Below are 18,512 nucleotides of genomic sequence, written 5' to 3' on the forward strand. Positions count from 1 at the left end.
TTAGGTTCCCTCTGCCTACCCTGCTGTGTACGAGGTACAGCGTGAAAGCGTCAATGTAGGGTAATTTACAAAAAAGTAAAATACCCACATTATAAATTATAAAAGAGGTGGGAATGGCCGTATTAAGTGACGTTTTTGATGGATTGAGTCAGCTGTCAGTATGTCATTATTCTGCCTCTCGTAAGGTGTTAAATTATAATGGTGTTTAAGTATTTAAAATCTGTGTCACTGCTGAAACTGTGCGTTAAAAAACGTGGATAAGTGTGTATAAGTGTAAAGTGTCATATAGAAAGTGTAATGTGAAGTGTACGAAGTGTATTAAGTGCTATCTTATACTTCCCTCCTGACATTTTGACTATAGCTATATCAAAAGTTTATATACTTAGTTGCAATATCTAACTCGATATAGTAAGTGTGTTAGTTCCACCAACAATCAGCATTCGAAGTCAGCAACAATTTTCCGTATGAAAATTGAAATTTTCAGGTAAGTAGTTGAAGTCATTATATTTCTACATTCGCCCCGCCATCGCCATTCGAATACAAAACTCGAGAAGTATTTTAGGTACAATTCTTGTAATAACACTTTGGATTTGTATCAGCCGATGAATAAATTATAAACACATTTAGCGAACGTTTCAAACCATTTCTCTTCTTATTCGGCTAGCCCATTTGCAGATCTCCAAACGGTGCCATTACTCAGCAATAAATTGGCATTTGCGCCGTCATACATAAATTACAAGAAAGCGCACCGAAAATCAAGTTACTTCGTTCGTAGTCACTTTTTACGCATTAGGTTCTGACTGTTATACTCATACCTACTTACTACGTTTCTTTTACTTACGAAATCTTGAATGTGAATTTTATTTTACTTTTGTATTTAAAAAATCATTGTATGAACATTTGTGTATTAAGCATAAGTATTTTATTGGAATTGTTATATTCATAGTCTATTATTTTTTCTTCTGTTTATCAGCTTCACGTGGTATCCCGTACATAGCAGGGTAGTCAGAGGGATCTTAATATTAAGACACTTCATTCCTCATTTTCCGCCGAATTCTGAAGGCGTGTTGAGTGGCGGAACTCAACGCCGCGCTTTGCCTCGAAACCAGAGCGAAGAAATAAAAATTAAAAATAAAAATTCCTCGAGTCGGTATCGAACCAGTCGCGTTTACAGTGACGCACTTGTGCCCCTGCGCTACAACTGGCCTGGCTCATTATTTTTACTTTATCGAAAGGAAGAATTATAATTGCCAAAAGAAAAGTAATTGCCAAGTTTCAAGGTGGTAATATTGCTTTGTTTTTGCATATTTCTACACTGTAGAAACTTTAACATCAGTATAAAATCAGAACCAAGATTTCCAGTGTTACCACGAAGCGTCCATACCTCGGTTATCAGGTAATTTTCAAAACAGCCACGTCGCTTTTAATAAAGGCACGTTCTTATATGAATCGCTCGTGGCCCCACTACTAATGAAACTCATAAGCATGGCCCTAATACCGGGCTATTAACACTTCGCAATTGCCCTTCGAAGGGCAGAATAACCTCCTCCTTTGTAAGTACACCCAGTTTCTTAAGACATCATTTAACTTAGCACACAAATTAACTGAAATGTTTTCCTGGTTTGTAGTGAAACAAAATCTAACTTCAATAAAGTCGGATCCGGTTGAATTTTCTTGTTGGCTCAAATTTAATATTGAATTTCCATTACCTTGCGATTTTCGATTTAATATAGATAGATTACATTGAAAATCGCTAAATATATCTTTTACTCAAATATCTATTTTGAAAAAAAATTATATATACAGTTGTAAAAGTTTTTTTTGTAAAACGATATATAATTATTTATTAACAATATTCAGTTTTATGATAAAATAAGAGAATCTCGTGTGATTGTTGTACATTCGATTTCGACTCGAGGGAATGTTGATATTTAAAAATATTATTTGAAAGGGACAGTTCACTGTCTTTTTCAAAGCGTTCTCATTAAGTAAAAGTTAAATAAGTTATAAGAAGTTTTCAAATGTCGAGTTACAATTTAAGCCTAGGAATTTACTTACTTTATTTATGTTACTGGGCATAGTTTTAAAGAGCGAAAGACTATTTACATTAGTTAATTTAAATTTTCTTTTACTTCATATTAATTAGAAAATTAAAAATATTTCATATAAGCTAAAGTTAGAGTTTGTCGAAGTTGCTATTTTTCTTACGACCGATAGTTAAGTTAAAGTTTGTAAACTAATAAACTTTTCTATTGGACTTAAAGTTTATGTTGTGATAAGTGCAAGCTAATGACTAGTAAGTTTGAAATACTAAGTATATTGCGTAATTTATTAAATAATTTATTACACATTTATTTTATTTGGATCTAATTTTTTAGGCTGGAAATCACTATTGTAACGTATTGGATTTTTTTATATATTAACGACTAGCGGTCCACCATCGGCTTCGCACGTCACACCAATAAATAAATAAATTTCTTTTATTCGGAAAAAAAAGAAGCAAGATGTTTGGTGATTTCATTTTTACCTAAGTTTCAGTTAGAATAACACATAGGCTACTATTTATGGTAAAGATTTTGTATAATTTTGTTATTTTAACGATAATAAGCTCAAGCGGACGAAGCCGCGTTTAAAACAATAGTATTTAATGAAATAAACGTTTCTCCAGAGTAAAATGAAACTATAACCAATTACGTACACTCAAACAACTTTTAGCTATGTTATAACCAAGCTGATAAAATATTTTTTGGTCAAATTGACGCACTCACATGTATCTTATCCGTTTCATTTCAATGCGACGTTAGCAAACAGAACAATGAAATAAAACGCACTTAAAAAGCAGCGAGTAGATAGTGGATGCAAGCTATGAGCGACTTACTAGTTTATAATAAAAATACTTACTTAATTCTGAAATAACAATAGACTAGCCAGATATTTGTATTCTACGTTATCGTATAATTTATTTGACAAAAACACTTGCGGTTGACTATTTCGGTGAATGTACCACTTATACAAATCTCTCAGAGACGTCTTCAAGCTCTAAAGTTTGCTAATACTTTAAACTGGTAATGAAGACATTAAGGCGTGCTGAATGCATAAGCAATGACCTGCCGCCACAAGCGTCCATATAATTAGCTCTTTTATTACATTTTTGATAGAACATTATATTTTTAGTGGGTTCTCAAATATTTGATTATGTTGAATTTATAATTTTTTTTATGGTGAACAAGAAGAAAATAATAAATGTTGGGTTTTTTTAGGGTTTTGTACCTTAAAAAACAGAATCACTTTATTGTCTGTCTGTATGTATGTCTATCCATCTGTGAAGATCATTTATCTCAAGATCTCAATACACAATACAAATAAAGTACACAAGAACGAACATGTACCTACCCTTCCTAATTATAATTTTTAACCCATGATTTTGTGGAGAGAAATGTATCATTTGCTTCGTATATTTCCAGCAAGTGGAAGAAGAGAGCGGAGAGCGGAGAGTATATCTTATAAATATACCCGTATATAATTTCACCCCTTTTCGTGGCTGATGTTGGGTGGCGGAACTTAACGCCGCGATTTTCAGTTCTGTGCTCTCCATTTCCCTCCCATCTGTATATTCCAACCTTTACAGCTGACCTTAAAGCGTGATACATACAATATATATTATTAAACATACATGTATTTAGTTACATATACTATTTTGTGATTATTTTTGTAGTCCGCTCTACATTTACTTTTTGCACACGTGGATGTTTGCGTTGCTCTTAATACATAAGGGCTTCTATACAGCAAATGGCAATCGCTCTCTATGAGCTTAGTGAATAAGATGGCAAGAGGGAATTTAAGTCTTGTAGGTGCAATATTTTAATCCTATAAGAATATTAGTATTTAGGTTTTGTTACGTAACTAACTATAAAAAATATACTTACCAAAATACAAAATATTAATCAAAAATTAATTAAGAATTTATAAATTTAATTATACTTAAATGTATTTTATTTGTTCTTAAGATTTTCTGAAATAGGAATCTTTTTCTCCTCGTAATTTTATTTATCATAATTAAATACCTCCATCCATCAGCCTTATAAAGGTCACTGCTGGACATAGGCCTCCCCCAATGCTCGCCACTCCATCCGGTCCTGCGCCCTTTGAAATACTTAGGTACTGGAACAACGCAAACAACTGTTAAAGGCCAATTTTTTGCTAATTAGTTATAAAAGTCCTAAAATAAAAGAACATTTCTGTGATTAAAAGAAGTTAAAAGAACACAATATGTTATACGGTATAATTTATAATATCATCATCATCATCATCATCATCATCAGCCTGTCTTCGTCCACTGCTGGACATAGGCCTCTCCAATGGCACGCCACTGAGCTCGATCTTCAGCTCTTCGCATCCAGCCACTGCCCGCTATTTTGCGAATATCGTCACCCCATCTAATTTATAATATACAATATAATACACATCTGAAAAGAAATTTCTTACACTTGTCGGGGCTTACAATAATCATAATTAATTACCTACTATATTTTTTTCAATATATTTAATTGTATATTGTATTTCATTGTATTTTTGCATTAAAGGCTTATCATTACATTAGTATTTTTTAAAATTATAAACAAATAAAATGATAATTTTAATATATTCTAGTGTAAAAAGAGAAGGCATAAACGAGAAGGCAATACTAGAAACATTGTTTCATATAAAATTTTGCTCTGGCGATATCCTAACGTAGTTATTTTTGTAATATAGCTAACTGTTACTAACAAGTTCTTTGTGTGATAACTCATCTGTATCTTGGTATTTTTTTAATTTAATCTTCCATGTAATAAAGCAATGTCAGTACATTTAATATTCTTTCAAAAAAATATAATATATAAAATAGTAGTAGAATATTAAACTATAGTTTTAAATCTTTATTCTGTCTATTTATACACGTACATTTTTGGAACTCCAAAAAGATTGATTAGAAAGCAACATTTTTGGTTGCAAAGCTAAGATAAGATCTACCCAATATAATAGATTTAAATGATGCAATTTTAATCCTAACACTCTATACATATATTTTTGGAATTAAACATATAAAGAAGTCAAATATTATACACAATCAAAAAACAATACCATCTTCTGAAGCAGTTGGATAAGATCTAACAAAACCCACGCGTAAGATTGTAGGAATTTCCCAAAACTAATTTCGAAAGTCATCAAGCTATGTTGGTTTCGCTTTGTCTTGTTTAATCTTCTTTCAAGTAAGCAGAATTTATATTATTAAATATATATAATTAATATAAAGTACATGTGTAATAATAGAATTTTGTGTATTTTTTATTAAATTGTTTTTTGTGGGAAAAAAAGCGAAAACTTTTATTTTACATGATATATCGACAACTATCAAACCAAAACTAATTTTATACGTAATTATACCTAAATATAGTGCCAGCAAAGCAACCAGCGAACGAATAGATATAGAATGTTTGAAATTTACACTTTACGTGGTGTCGCGTTACGTTGTTTGTAAAAGTAAATAAAAAACTTACAAACCATGGAGGCATTTAAAAAAATTAAATAAGCTTCACGTTGTGTCTCGTTGTATATCGTCTACCCGACAGAGGGAACCTAGTGATAAGACACTCCGTTCTCCACTTTCGGCAGAATTTTCACCAAAACTATACGCCAAGCTTTTGCATTGGTGCCAGAGCGAAGAAAAGAAAATATTAAGAACCAATAATCGAATGGAGATCGAACCCAAAATCGTCGCTTTACATTCAGACTCTCATCCCCTTTCTTGACGACCTCGGTAATTACATACGAGTATGTTAGTTTTAAACTATAATAAGAAATGTCATCTATATATATAAAAGGACTTGTCCTCACTGACTGAGGTAAGACGCACGCACAGCCGTAACCGCTGTGCGTAGAAACGTGAAATTTGGATAAAAGTTTACTTTCGTAATCTGGACATCGACTAAGAAGGGGTTTTAAAAAATTTCAACCCTAAAGGGGTGAAATAGGGGTTCAAAGTTTGTATGGAAAAAAATTAAAAATCGGCACCGATTTTTATAAAATTTGAAATTTAGACTCTTAAAAATATTTAATTGAACATATGTGTCATGGTTTTCTAGAATTCACCCCCTAAGGGTGCAAATAAGGGGTTGAAAGTTTGTATGGAAAAATCTTTAAATCGCCACCGATTTTTATAAAATTTGAAATTTAGACTCTTAAAAATATTTCATTGAACACATGTTTCATGGGTTCTTAGAATTCACCCTTAAATACGCAAGCGAAGCTGCGCGCGTCCGCTAGTTACCAATAAAAAAACAATTATAAAAACAAATCATATTACGTAAAATCGTGTTTTACGTGAAACACGTTATATTAATTAAGCAAAAAGTGATGAGAGGGCAAACGAGTTAAATCCCCCGGCAGATCTACACAAAGATCACGGCACTGTCACAGTACGGGGATGCTGGATCCCCGTTAGCCGTGCGTTAATAGGATCAAACCCGGCTTACTTGGGATGTGTCCACGCGATTTCACCTAACTTATCGAATTTGCAAATCGGCTTACGCTTCGTTAACTATATTGTATGGAGTGTATATTTTATTAAGGTTACGTAGGGGTATGCGTGTTCGGATATATATATATTTTTTAGGTTTAGGCTGTATCCCGCAGATGTTAGGTGGAAGTAACATGGGAATAACTTCTACTTTTATTTTAATTTAATTTTAATCTATTAAAAGACCAACTGTTGAGTTACTTGCCGGCTTTTCTCAGCAGAACTGCCTTCCGAACAGGTGGTAACTTTTTAACCGACTTCTGTAAGAAAAGGAGGTTATCATTGTTTATATGTTCATTCGACGATTCAAAACTGCTCACAATAGTCTATTTGAATAAAGAATATTTTGAATTTGAATTCGAATTAGTAAGAATCTAGTGCTAAGATACATTATTCTTATTAAGATACTTCCGTCCGCCACATTCCACTGAGCTCTCGAGGCATTGTATGTCGAGTGGCGGAACTTAACGCCGCGCTTTGTAGGAAATGAAAATATTAAATATTTAAATTCTCATGAGTGGAAATCGAATCCGTAACAGTCGCTCGTGCCTGTGCGCCACGACGGCCACGGACTTTTTGTATTTAAATTGTACAAAAAATGTTTAAGCCTATATTAAGTGTAGTTACTATTTTATCATGTCACATATAATTAATTTTCATATGAAATAATTCCAGTTCAGTGTTTAAATATCTTCGATATTTTACGCATGCATCATAATTACTTGTATTAACAGTCAATCTACCTGTGAAAATGAAATATATTTTAATATATGAACTAAGTTCAAAAAAGTTAAAAACTTGCGAAAACCTTCGAAAATCCTATAATATCATGTTTTATTGATACACTTTAATAAAGGATTTTGGGAGATAATATTCTTTTTCGTACAGCTTCAGAGGGTTCCCCACTTTTTGCCGAATTTTTGAGGAATTGCTTGTTGAGTTGCGAAACTAAACACAGTGCTCTGTCGTTTTACCAGAGCGAGGAAATGAAAGTATTAAAAAATAATAATTCTTCTTCCCCGAGTGGGAATAGAACCTACAACCGTAGCGTTGCAGTTCCTGAGTCACAACGGCCTTTCACATAATAATAATATTCCGTACCTTCAGTTTCTCCGAAAAGATCCCCAAACTGTAACCAAGATAATGATGAAACAGTATCCACGTCCTGGCCCACTAGGGCTCTATGGAATCTACCATGCAGCTCCTTGCTCTTCCATACAGCCATGCGATCAGAAGTAGTAAGTACTACAGGCCGACGCCAGTTCTCTTTGCCCAAGGAAAGAGGAGTAAGGCCTTTGTCAACTGTTACCACATCCTTGTGCATATCCACGTCAATCTTGAGAAAATATTCTCTAAGACTGCATACCTCGTGGTTATGAAGGTTCTTGACATTCAAAAAGCCACGACCTCCACACTTACGCGGGATATACAGTCTCATTACAGACGAACGCGGATGGTGCATTCGGTATGTCGTCAACAATTTACGTATTTGGCGATCTACGGAGTCTAACTCAGTCTGTGTCCATCTTACAATGCCAAAAGTATAGGCTAAAAGCGGCATAACCCAACCGTTGAAAGCACGCACCTTGTTGCCACCAGATAAAAGGCTGCCAAGCACTTTTTTCAGGCGGCTAAAGAAACGCTCCTTCACCAATTGCTTTATGCTCCGCTCATCAATACCCAATGCTTCAGACATTCCAAGATATTTATAAGTCTCACCTTCACCAAGAGTTCTGAAGGAAACAGAATCTGAAATGCAAATATTATTTTTTTTTTTATATTTTTAAATGTATCTTTTTTATAATAATTTATATTTAAAAATGTAAAATTGATTCGCTTATTTAATAAAAGTATATTCCGTACAAATATTATGAATTCCAAGACGTTAAGTGACCAGATAAGTGACAAAGTGCTAGTTCTCACAGAATGTGATCTGAAGGGATCTTTCGCTTAGTCTCTTAAAATATTAACTCTGTAAAGGCGATACGTAGAAAGGTTCCGTCTTGTTTACGCGTTAAGGGAGGCAGTGTAGGGTAACTTAATACCCTATATCACTGTCGGGGTAATACAAACTAGCGGGGTCGCAACCTTTTCCACTAAATTACGTATCGGCACATGGGATAATCCCAACTAACTTCAATAACATTGAAACAAGCAACTAATTTAGCAATAAGTGCTTTTGTAGAAAACTTTCTTAATATTTATTTATAATTCTTGACACTTTTTACATATAAATATATGTTTTGTTAGTGTAAGGAAATGAATTTATCATTTCCAATTCAATTATTAGCTTTGAAATAGTTTCAAAAACAAAATATTTTCAATCATAGTGAATGGACATACATAAATACTATATATACTGTACATAAATATAAAGGGAAAATTTCGATACAATTTAAAACAATATGTACACTTGAATTCCTTATAGAATTTAATACAAAATACAATAGATACATTGTGTACTTTATATAGGTCTAAATTGAATTTTATAACATAACAATAAAAATTATATGTAAGATATCAAAGTTTTAAAATAGGGGAACAAAGCGGCGTGTACATATAATATCTAATATTATAAAGCAGGCGTATCATGAGAGTAACTGGTTTGATTCAAAATAACGTTTGTATGGATAGTCCATCTATCGAGGAAGGCTATTTAATTATTTAAACGGGCGAAGCCGCGCCGCGCGGGTCGCTACCAAGTTATAAATGATATATTAGTAATAGGTACCTTATCCCTGAGAGGGATCTCAAGGTATTTACTAAAACTGAGTATGACGAGAAAAACATTGAGAAATCATCAACGTACGTGGTTTTGTCTTTTTCAATTTTTGCTTATTACAATGCTAGATATTTCCCAGTTAAAATCATGATTAGATTAGAAAAATTTATTAATATCTCTCTCTCTCTCCCTCTCTCTCTCTTTATCTTAATTTCAATTCAATTATTAACTTAAATTATATATACTATTATAAGTCCCAATTTTCCAAACTTGAAGTTATTAGCGCGTACCAAAAACCTATTGCATTAGTAATAAGCTTATCGAGATACGACGACGCCGGAGTCCCGTCGAGGCATAATGGCTATGCGTGACGCGGGACGTGTCGCGTTGCGTTAATAATTTATTGGATTGATAGAATCTCTGCCTGGTCTCTAGAGGACGCTTTTTAAGAGCATGTTTATCTTCCCTATATTCGTATAAGCATTTTGTTTTTTCAATTATAGTGAACGCATTTTTTTTATTCTTATACCTTATTATTGTTTTAAAAGTATACTTATGAGGCCGCTTGGCGGATCAGTACAAGTATGCGTTTGTAAGCGCATCGGTTATAGATTCGATTCCCACTCGAAGAAACAAAATATTGAATATGTTCATTTCCATGCTCTGGTAACGCGGCATGGAGCGGCGTTGAGTTCCGTTTCCATTAAATAAGATTTACCATTAAAATTCTAAACTAATTTAACGGTAAAACTTATTTATACACCAAACAGATTCAGTAAAACTTTCCACACATAAGTAAACGTGAAAAAATAACAAAAATATGAATACACGAATTTAGTAACAGATTAAATTTTACATTTCAGTACTGAATTCCCAAAAAAATAACAAATATTTAAAAACTTTATCATAAGCATTTCACAAAATTAATTTTCCAACCGTGTGTGTATCTAATAATAAAACAACAAACAACTAATGTCACATTTCATATAATTTCTCCACTTATCCCGCGGAGTGGCTGTAGCAGATTTTCCGCTCTCGGGACGACCGTTACGCGGGAGTACCACTTACATGTTACAACTTTCTGAATTATTTATCAAACTATCTTACCTTATTGGATTGAAATATAGCCCTAGCATAGTAGCCCTTCGTTTTATTCCGAAAACAATCCCATTATAGCGACGGTGGACGACAACCTTGAGTGATAAAGAAAGTAAAGGATATGGCCAGTTATGCCCAGTCATCTCACAAATCTTAATCAACTCTATGAACTTTGTAAAGGTTAGACGTTTCTATGTTTTCTTATTTTGTTTTCTAATAAATATTTTGAATATTCTTTATTATTTTCTTGTGAAAACAAAACGTGGGTAATGTTTTGTGAAATAATAATGTTCGTATATTTAATACTTGGTTGCTTCGACTGTAGTCTCTATCAGATTATAAAATATAGAGTCATTGTTACATTTAGATTTTTAAGCCTCAAGCTGTATTCCGCATACATAAACAAGGGAACCTAGTGTTGAGACTCCCCAAATGCGACATTTCGCCGAATTTTCGCACTAGGCTCCCTCTGAATACCCTACTACGACTATATGCGGGATACTCATTAAAATAAGGAGAGAAAAAAAAAGTAAATAATTTGTAAAACGTATAACATAGAATTACATGTACTCTATTATTTAACGTTTACTTTGCGACACTTGAGACACGTTGTGTTGCTAATGTATTTCCGCCTCCCACATAAAGTGTCTTCCCTGAGATGTATATTCCTCTTCCAGTGTTCTGCAGACCGCAGACCACGCTAGGAGCAAGCACTCAATTCTGAACTATAATTAGTGTTAAAATTTATAACTTACATCAATATTTCATTACAAAATGCAATTGTACTACAAGATTATTTTGTATTAGTGTAGTAATAATAAGTTATGAAAGGTAATGTTTATCTGCTTATATTCCTAATTGTTTTTGGATCTTTTGGAAGTCTCACACACAGCAGGGTAGGAAGAGAATCTAGTCTTAAGGCACTCCGTTACTTATTTTCCACCGAATTCTTTGCCTCCATACCACAGTAAAGAAATGACAATATTAAATATTCAATTTCTTCGAGTGAGAATCGAACCCACATCCTGTCGCGTTTAGTCACACGCTTTTCCCCCTGTGCTACTACTAGTAATAATAGTCTTGGTAGTTATTATTACATTTACAGGATAAAGGATTAGTAACTTATGTAGTTTTAATAAAAATCTGATATTATAAGACAGCCTTCACAAACTTAAATATCATCCACACCACCTGGATACGTGGCATTCCACTACTGTGCGGCTTCGTAGAAATTTCCTTCCAAGCGCCACCGAACTGTGGAATGGCCAACCCGCGGCAGTGTTTCCAGGTCGGTACGATATGGGTACCTTCAAAAAGCGCGTCTATCTCCACCTCAAAGGTCGGCAACACACATGTAGTTCCTCTGGTGCTGCACGGGGTCGTCGGTGGCGGTGATCACCATCAGGTGACCCGAACGCTCGTTTGCCTTGTCCTTTTTCCATTAAAAAAAGCCTATTGATATTTCATTATTCTGCGTCCGCTAGTTGAGCTACATACCGCAAATATCATAATGTGTGTATTACAATTTTTGTGCTCATAAATTCATAGCACGCGTGTTTAAACAATTAGCATAACGTGTTTATTTACATTAATTTTATACTTGCTACTTTGCTATGGTCATTTTATTTGATCGGTATAATTATTGAAGCAGGTGTTTCCGTTATTTAATATAGTTCCGTTAATGGAATTACATCGGATACTGATATTGTAATTCATATAAGTGATAAGGGTTTCCATTTACATAGTAATTATTTGGAAGTTATTTTTTGTTTTTTTTAATGTCACGCTCTATCCTGCACATTGTAGGGTAGGCAGAGAGAACCTAGTGTTATGATACTCCATTTCTCTTCCACTTGTTTTATTAATTGATGGCTTGTTTATATTTAACATAATCAAAAATTTATAATTAAATATGATACACTTCAAACTTTTTATTTAACTCTTCAATACGTTACTATTTTAGCCTATCAGCTATGTTATATAGAGTTCTTGAAAGTGCATCTTCATATTCTCAACAGCAACTAATAATTTACAAACTTAGTTTGAAGAAATGTATACACTAATGCACACACAAGCATGTGCCAGTCAAATTAATTATATCATTTAAAGACTAATTTCAATATATTCCTAATGGAGACATCTCAGATTTTTTCTTTTCTGGTATCCGATTTAAAGTTGACTTAAAATTGATTGTTTTAAAGTTTACCAGTGTAAAGTGTAACAGGACCGCGTTTCGCATGTACATACATTCATTTGAGGGATGTAGTGCCCTCCCACATTCCCCGACCCCCACTTGAAGAGAAAATCGTCAAAGCACTGCCTTGAATTTCATCACTTTAGTGTCTTGAAATTGGAACTGGCAGTTCAGCGTGACGAACAGTTACAAGACGACTCTTTCTTTATGTAAGCATTGAAATAAATTTTACACTAATAAAATATTAATCTTTGTTTGAAAGCAAAATAGAACTTTTTTGGTGAATTTTTTTTAGATTTTTATAAAGAGAGATGCAGATATATTTAAATTTTACTATATAAGACCAAAAAATTAAATGAAATCTTATATTTAGATGTAAAATAAAAATATTTACGAACACAGAAATAGCAAATATACACATAGAAATCAGCGCCAGCATTAACCCATAATGTTTATCGGCTAATGTGTAGAAATAGTTATTCCATTTATTGCTTTCGTCCAGTCATCTCGTCGGCCATTAAATTCGTCGGAATATCAAATAAAACGCTAGAATCGATTTCACATAAACGATCGACGTGATCGGTTCACTGATGCCATGAAGTCTAATTTGGCGTCTTCGAATCAATCTTGTGTGTGCGCGACACATTTTGTTTTACACCAGGTAATTTAGATGAGACGAGACGAGAGATTTAATACACATGTCACTATATACATGGTAGATTTTTGAGAAATTGAAGAAACTATAACAATATACAAAAAAAGCGAAGATGCGTATAATTCAAAAATTTGCTTGTAGGTCTTAAATTGCAAATAAAAAGAAACTGCACTCAAATCGATTCATTTTTTTTGGAGCTACAGTGCCATAGACAGACAGACAAACAGACAGATCAAAGTTATAACCTCTCTTAGCCGGCGCACTAAGAAGTTATAAATAATTAAATTCTACACGATATCAATATTACAATAGATTGAAATATTGAAGAAATATTTTCCATATTTATATTCTTTTCGTATCCATTTTGTCTATATCTATCTTTTAGTCACAAATTAACATAATATTTAATTTAGTATTGACAGTCGAATAACATTTACAATACAGTTATTAAGTTAATATTGGCGTAAAGTTTCAAATGAGGCTTTGTAATATAGCAATATTTGAACCAAATGCTGAATATTCTAAGCCGAAATTCAATTACAAGTTTTGGGCGTGAGTGACCATCAGATTAAGGGTAGACCCCAAGATCGAAATTAATTGGCTCATCCAGATATTGTAGTGAAGAACCCTCATCTCTTAGGATTTATGTTGCATTGAACGACATGGAATCTCTTGACTCAAATTTGTTTATGATGAAATATTGGGGGCCGGAGTAACGAGTGGGTACATCAAATTAATCATATATTTTTATATTTAGTTTATTTTAACCCTCAAAAGTATTTCGATTTTCTTTGATGAAGAAATGGTTTCGAAAAGTAAAATTTCGATATTTTACTTTTTGAAACCATTTTATAACTATTTAATAGAAGAGAGGCGAAAATTCTATAATTTTTACAATAGATAGGTGCTTTCATTTCAGAATCAGTGCAGTCTTTCAAAAATGACTATGCGATTTCGCCCCTTAGTTCCATACCCGTGCCATAATTCCCATGAATAATAAATAGAACAAACATCCACCGATGGGTAAAAATCGATAGATATCTACTATTTCACTATTAATGAATTGATTTTAAGCTTATATCATTATGTAGTTATTTCATTTTATTATTTTAATGAACCTATATTAATAAGATAATTATCACTCGTGATTTAATATATATTTATTTTTTTCTTTGTTCATATAGTTTTTTAAAAATATTTTTATATAATCGCAATGTTCGTGAAGTTTATTTTATACTAGCGACTCGCGGCTTCGCTCGCGGTTTCTCTCACTTGAACTATATCATTATCAAAGGATTATCGAAACACTGAAGAGATCTCCTCCAAATTAGTTCACAAATTTAAATTTACATAAACATACCTGTTGTTAATTTAGCAAGTTCGAGTCTTTCTTTACATTAGTAAAAATGGTATAAAAATGTTTTACAAGTATTAAATCTCAGTGCCCTCAGGTAATTAATTTATAATGGACAGTAATTCCGAATACTAATAATACCTCACGCGTCAAAACAAAAGAAATAACAATATTAATTTACTTAAAACACAGAAAGTATGCTATTAAAATATACTATTAGGCGGTCCGTAAACAATTAGCGTAGATGGTATCAGGCGTCAACCATATTTCATTTTTTCGTGTCTAGATTCATTTTTTGTTAGCAATGTCCAATTTTTCATTTCACTGACCTCGTAAAAGGTGATATTATGATTATAACAGTTGTAATAGCCGAATAAATCAACTAATGTCAGTTCGGTATTGCTTTATTATAACCATTGCCCAGATATTTAATCGATGTATACAATAAAAAATAGTTAGAAAATGGGTGTGTAAATGTTGAAGAAGGTTGAAGAGAAAAAAACCTACCTATTAATGGTTAAGAACTCAATTAGTTATTTCTCTTCAATTTGTTCAGTTTTGGCAAGTTATCGGTATTGTAAGACCTCAACGACTATATTCTGTTGAGTCCATCGTGGTACAGTGGCACAAGCGTTTCATTGTAAACTTGGCGGTTCGATTCCCACTTGGGGAAATTAATTATTATTGATTTGATTTTCATTTCTTCGCCATGGTAGAGCGCGGCGTTAAGTTCTGGTACTTGGCATGCAATGCCTCGAAAGTTCGATGGCCTACCCTCCCATTTGGGCGGTACAACTTGAAGCTGAAAAAGAAAAGACTGTATTCTGTGCAATATTTATGAGTTTTTTTAACCATCTATTAACATATTCCGTTCTCCATTTCCCTTCTCTTTACAAACATTGCATGCCTAGTGGAGGATCCCTCCTCTGATATTAGACATTTTCTTACGGGGTTGAGGAAATGAATATAATTTAAATATAATCATTCCGCTGCGTGAGGAACACCAGGATGGTGCCTCATATGACAAGTGTACTGATTATTTCATATCCACGTCATATAAATATGACATTTCACTTGAGCGAGGGAAAGTAATTCCGAAAAAGGCTATTAAGCGATAACATTATAGGATAATTTAGACATCTTATTATTTATTTGTAAAAAACGACATTCAAAGCACAAGAACACGTAAAATTAAATTAATCAGTTATTATCTAATAAACCCTCCACTCACCTCACTAATGCCTCTATAATTTGACAGAAAGTGGGGAGCGGAGTGTCTCAACACCAGGTTTCCTCTGTATACCCCGTTATATGCAGGATACAGAATGAAACTAAAAAAAAAGTCGGTTAAAAATTGTAATAAAATAGCAGCAATAATATTTTCTTAAAAGTACACGTATCGAATACCAGTCAATAAATATAACTTTTTCATACAGCTTATAGCCGGGGCCATGCTTAACATGACAGCTTACTTTGTTTTCGAGACTAGCCATCTCTATTTAAAATGCCACATAACAAATTCTGACTGCGTTCACTTACCTGCATGCATGTCTAGCATATGAAACGAAAGGATTTGCACAGAGAAACCGCGGCATTTTTAATTTAATACTTGAAAGTAAAGAAAAAAATGCTGTGGATTGTTTTGTCTTTGCCAAGAAAAATTACTCAGCTGTCGAAATTTCAACGTTAAAATTGTGGAAGTTTTTCAAGGCGGCGGTGGATTCACGAGTCAAGTGGCACATCTGTTACCGTTTTGCTTCGCTCCTCTGACTTGTAATAATGAAATTAACGGGCTGGTTATGAACAAACGGGATCTTCATTTTCAGTAGCCGCCCTTTGCCCTTCTCTGCCAGTCGATTTCACTGAATGAAATAATGGAGTCGTTTGGAAGGTCTCCGTGGCGTCTAGAGTGTATTATAGAGTTGTGACGTGTTCTCATCTTTGGGGGTTTCTATTGCTTAAACCCTATTAGAGGGTAAAATTAACATATATGTTAAAAGCAAATAACCATACTAAAAATTATAATAAAACATTTAATAACGTTTATTAGCCTGAAAACAAACTGATTTTACGCTGTCACGCGTACAAAATCCATTCGCTAAATAGGGGCTATTTCGTATAATGGGAAAGGCTGTGTAATCCAATTAATTAACACCCAGATGAAACTACATTTTAGTTGCATAAAATCCGTTTCCTCGGATTTTTTCACAGTTATTTATAGTTATGGTATTTTTTATTATAATATTTTATATCTATGAGTTTTTAACTTTCTACCCACTGTTGGAGTAAGAAAAAAAACCTCGCGAAATGACTTTTTTTCTTATAATTACTTTTTCACTCCAATGAAATAACGCGCGGCGTTAAGTTCTACTAAATACGGGAAAAATTACGAAATTTTGGCTTTAAATATCAACTATAATTCGATAACTAAATAAATAATAGTAGTAAATGGAAGTAATAATGGTTATAAATTCCACGCAAACGAATTTTCTGTCAGCTACTATTGAATTAATAAGTATTAATGTATTTTTCTTCGTTTTCTAAAACATTTTCTATATGTATATATATAGTAATTATACAAATTTGAATAATTTTGACTATCATTAATATAAAGTAATCCTTGTTATAGTTAACGTGGACAAACAGACCGACCGACCGTTTGTTTGTTGTCAATGTCCTGCCATAAATCACAGACCCTCGTCCTATACACAATGGACACGAAGTCGAAACATCAGCCTTCAAGCGTGCTATCCTTATACTAAGTAGAGGATCAATAAGTAATGTTCTATTTATATGAATAATTAACATTTATTTATCTTTTAAAATAACTAATAATAAATAATAAACAAGTATTTCTGAATCCATTATATTTTAGTTTGTTTTAATCTAGAAATGAAGGAACACGAACACAATATGTTATTGTAAGTGAGCGCTAATAAGAAATGGTGCAGTTGATGAAGTATTTGATGGATGGCTTCTCGTGGCCAAGAGATTTTTCTTTGGAGTTTCTTAACGTCTCTGAGTAGACCGGCAAACTTTCTTTACACTTAAAGTTCTTAAGTATTAATCGATCACGTCTGGTCAACGGTCTGCAACACCTAATTAAGCTGCCTGCACTATAAAGATAATATTTCATAGCAGAAAATTTAATTCGCAAGGTTATAACGCCATATTTCTAGAGTGCAATGTTAGCTGATACTCACCTTCGTACGATATTGTGAGGAAAATTTTACATTGAATTATACTTATATTTCAGGAAGCTGCATCGTTCACGGTTCATTAGGTACAAACGCGAGAGCGTGGATGGACCCACGATCCATGTATACAGCTTCTTGTTTCTCACAACTCATTAATATTGATATTTGCTGTAATATTTTCTCAATTTTGATTCCAATATTATGGCGGCACTTGTAAAAATATTTTTACATTTAAATATAACGCTACCTTCTGAAGCGATCGCTGTGCCCCAAATATATACAATATAAACAAGTAATAGCAAGAAAGAAGAGCATCAGAAACGTCACAATGTGTTTCACAAATCTTCATAAGATTAATCTTGTTTCTCATATTACATTTTTTCTTTTTTTTCATTCATTACGAATGTCACAAATCATGGAGAGTATATGCGGAGAAGGGGAGACAGTGGCTGTAGGCATATGGGAGGAGTTTTGCAGCCTTCATAAGCGTGAGTAAGCTATGTCAAATCCGAGGTATTACAACGGCTTAGTGGATATATTTTATTACATTAAGTTATTCTGAATTTAAAGCGGCAGTATGATGACCGTCTGTCCACCCATTTTCAAATACCACTTTGTTAATTAAATCGTATTTACACGAATGGAGTCTGTTTGTGCCAATTAAATAAGCAATAAACGACGTTAAGATGAGCTTAACTGAGTTTAGGAGAAATGATTTTTTTTTTCGTTTTAGATG

The 18,512-nt window shown here is 33.2% G+C and overlaps 1 protein-coding gene across 1 annotated transcript in view; it reads left to right on the plus strand.

Annotated features, from left to right (window-relative positions):
* Positions 1-277: 277 nt before the first annotated feature.
* LOC146539977 (lachesin-like) overlaps positions 278-18,512 on the plus strand; it is a 194,706-nt gene continuing 176,471 nt past the window's right edge. The window contains exon 1 of the mRNA XM_085207266.1: positions 278-484. The gene's annotated coding sequence lies outside the window, so the exon portion shown is untranslated. The remainder of the gene's footprint in view (positions 485-18,512) is intronic.

Source organism: Heliconius melpomene, chromosome 3 (genome assembly GCF_056956725.1).
Source record: "Heliconius melpomene rosina isolate 202511_hmr_F chromosome 3, ASM5695672v1, whole genome shotgun sequence".
NCBI lineage: Eukaryota > Metazoa > Arthropoda > Insecta > Lepidoptera > Nymphalidae > Heliconius > Heliconius melpomene.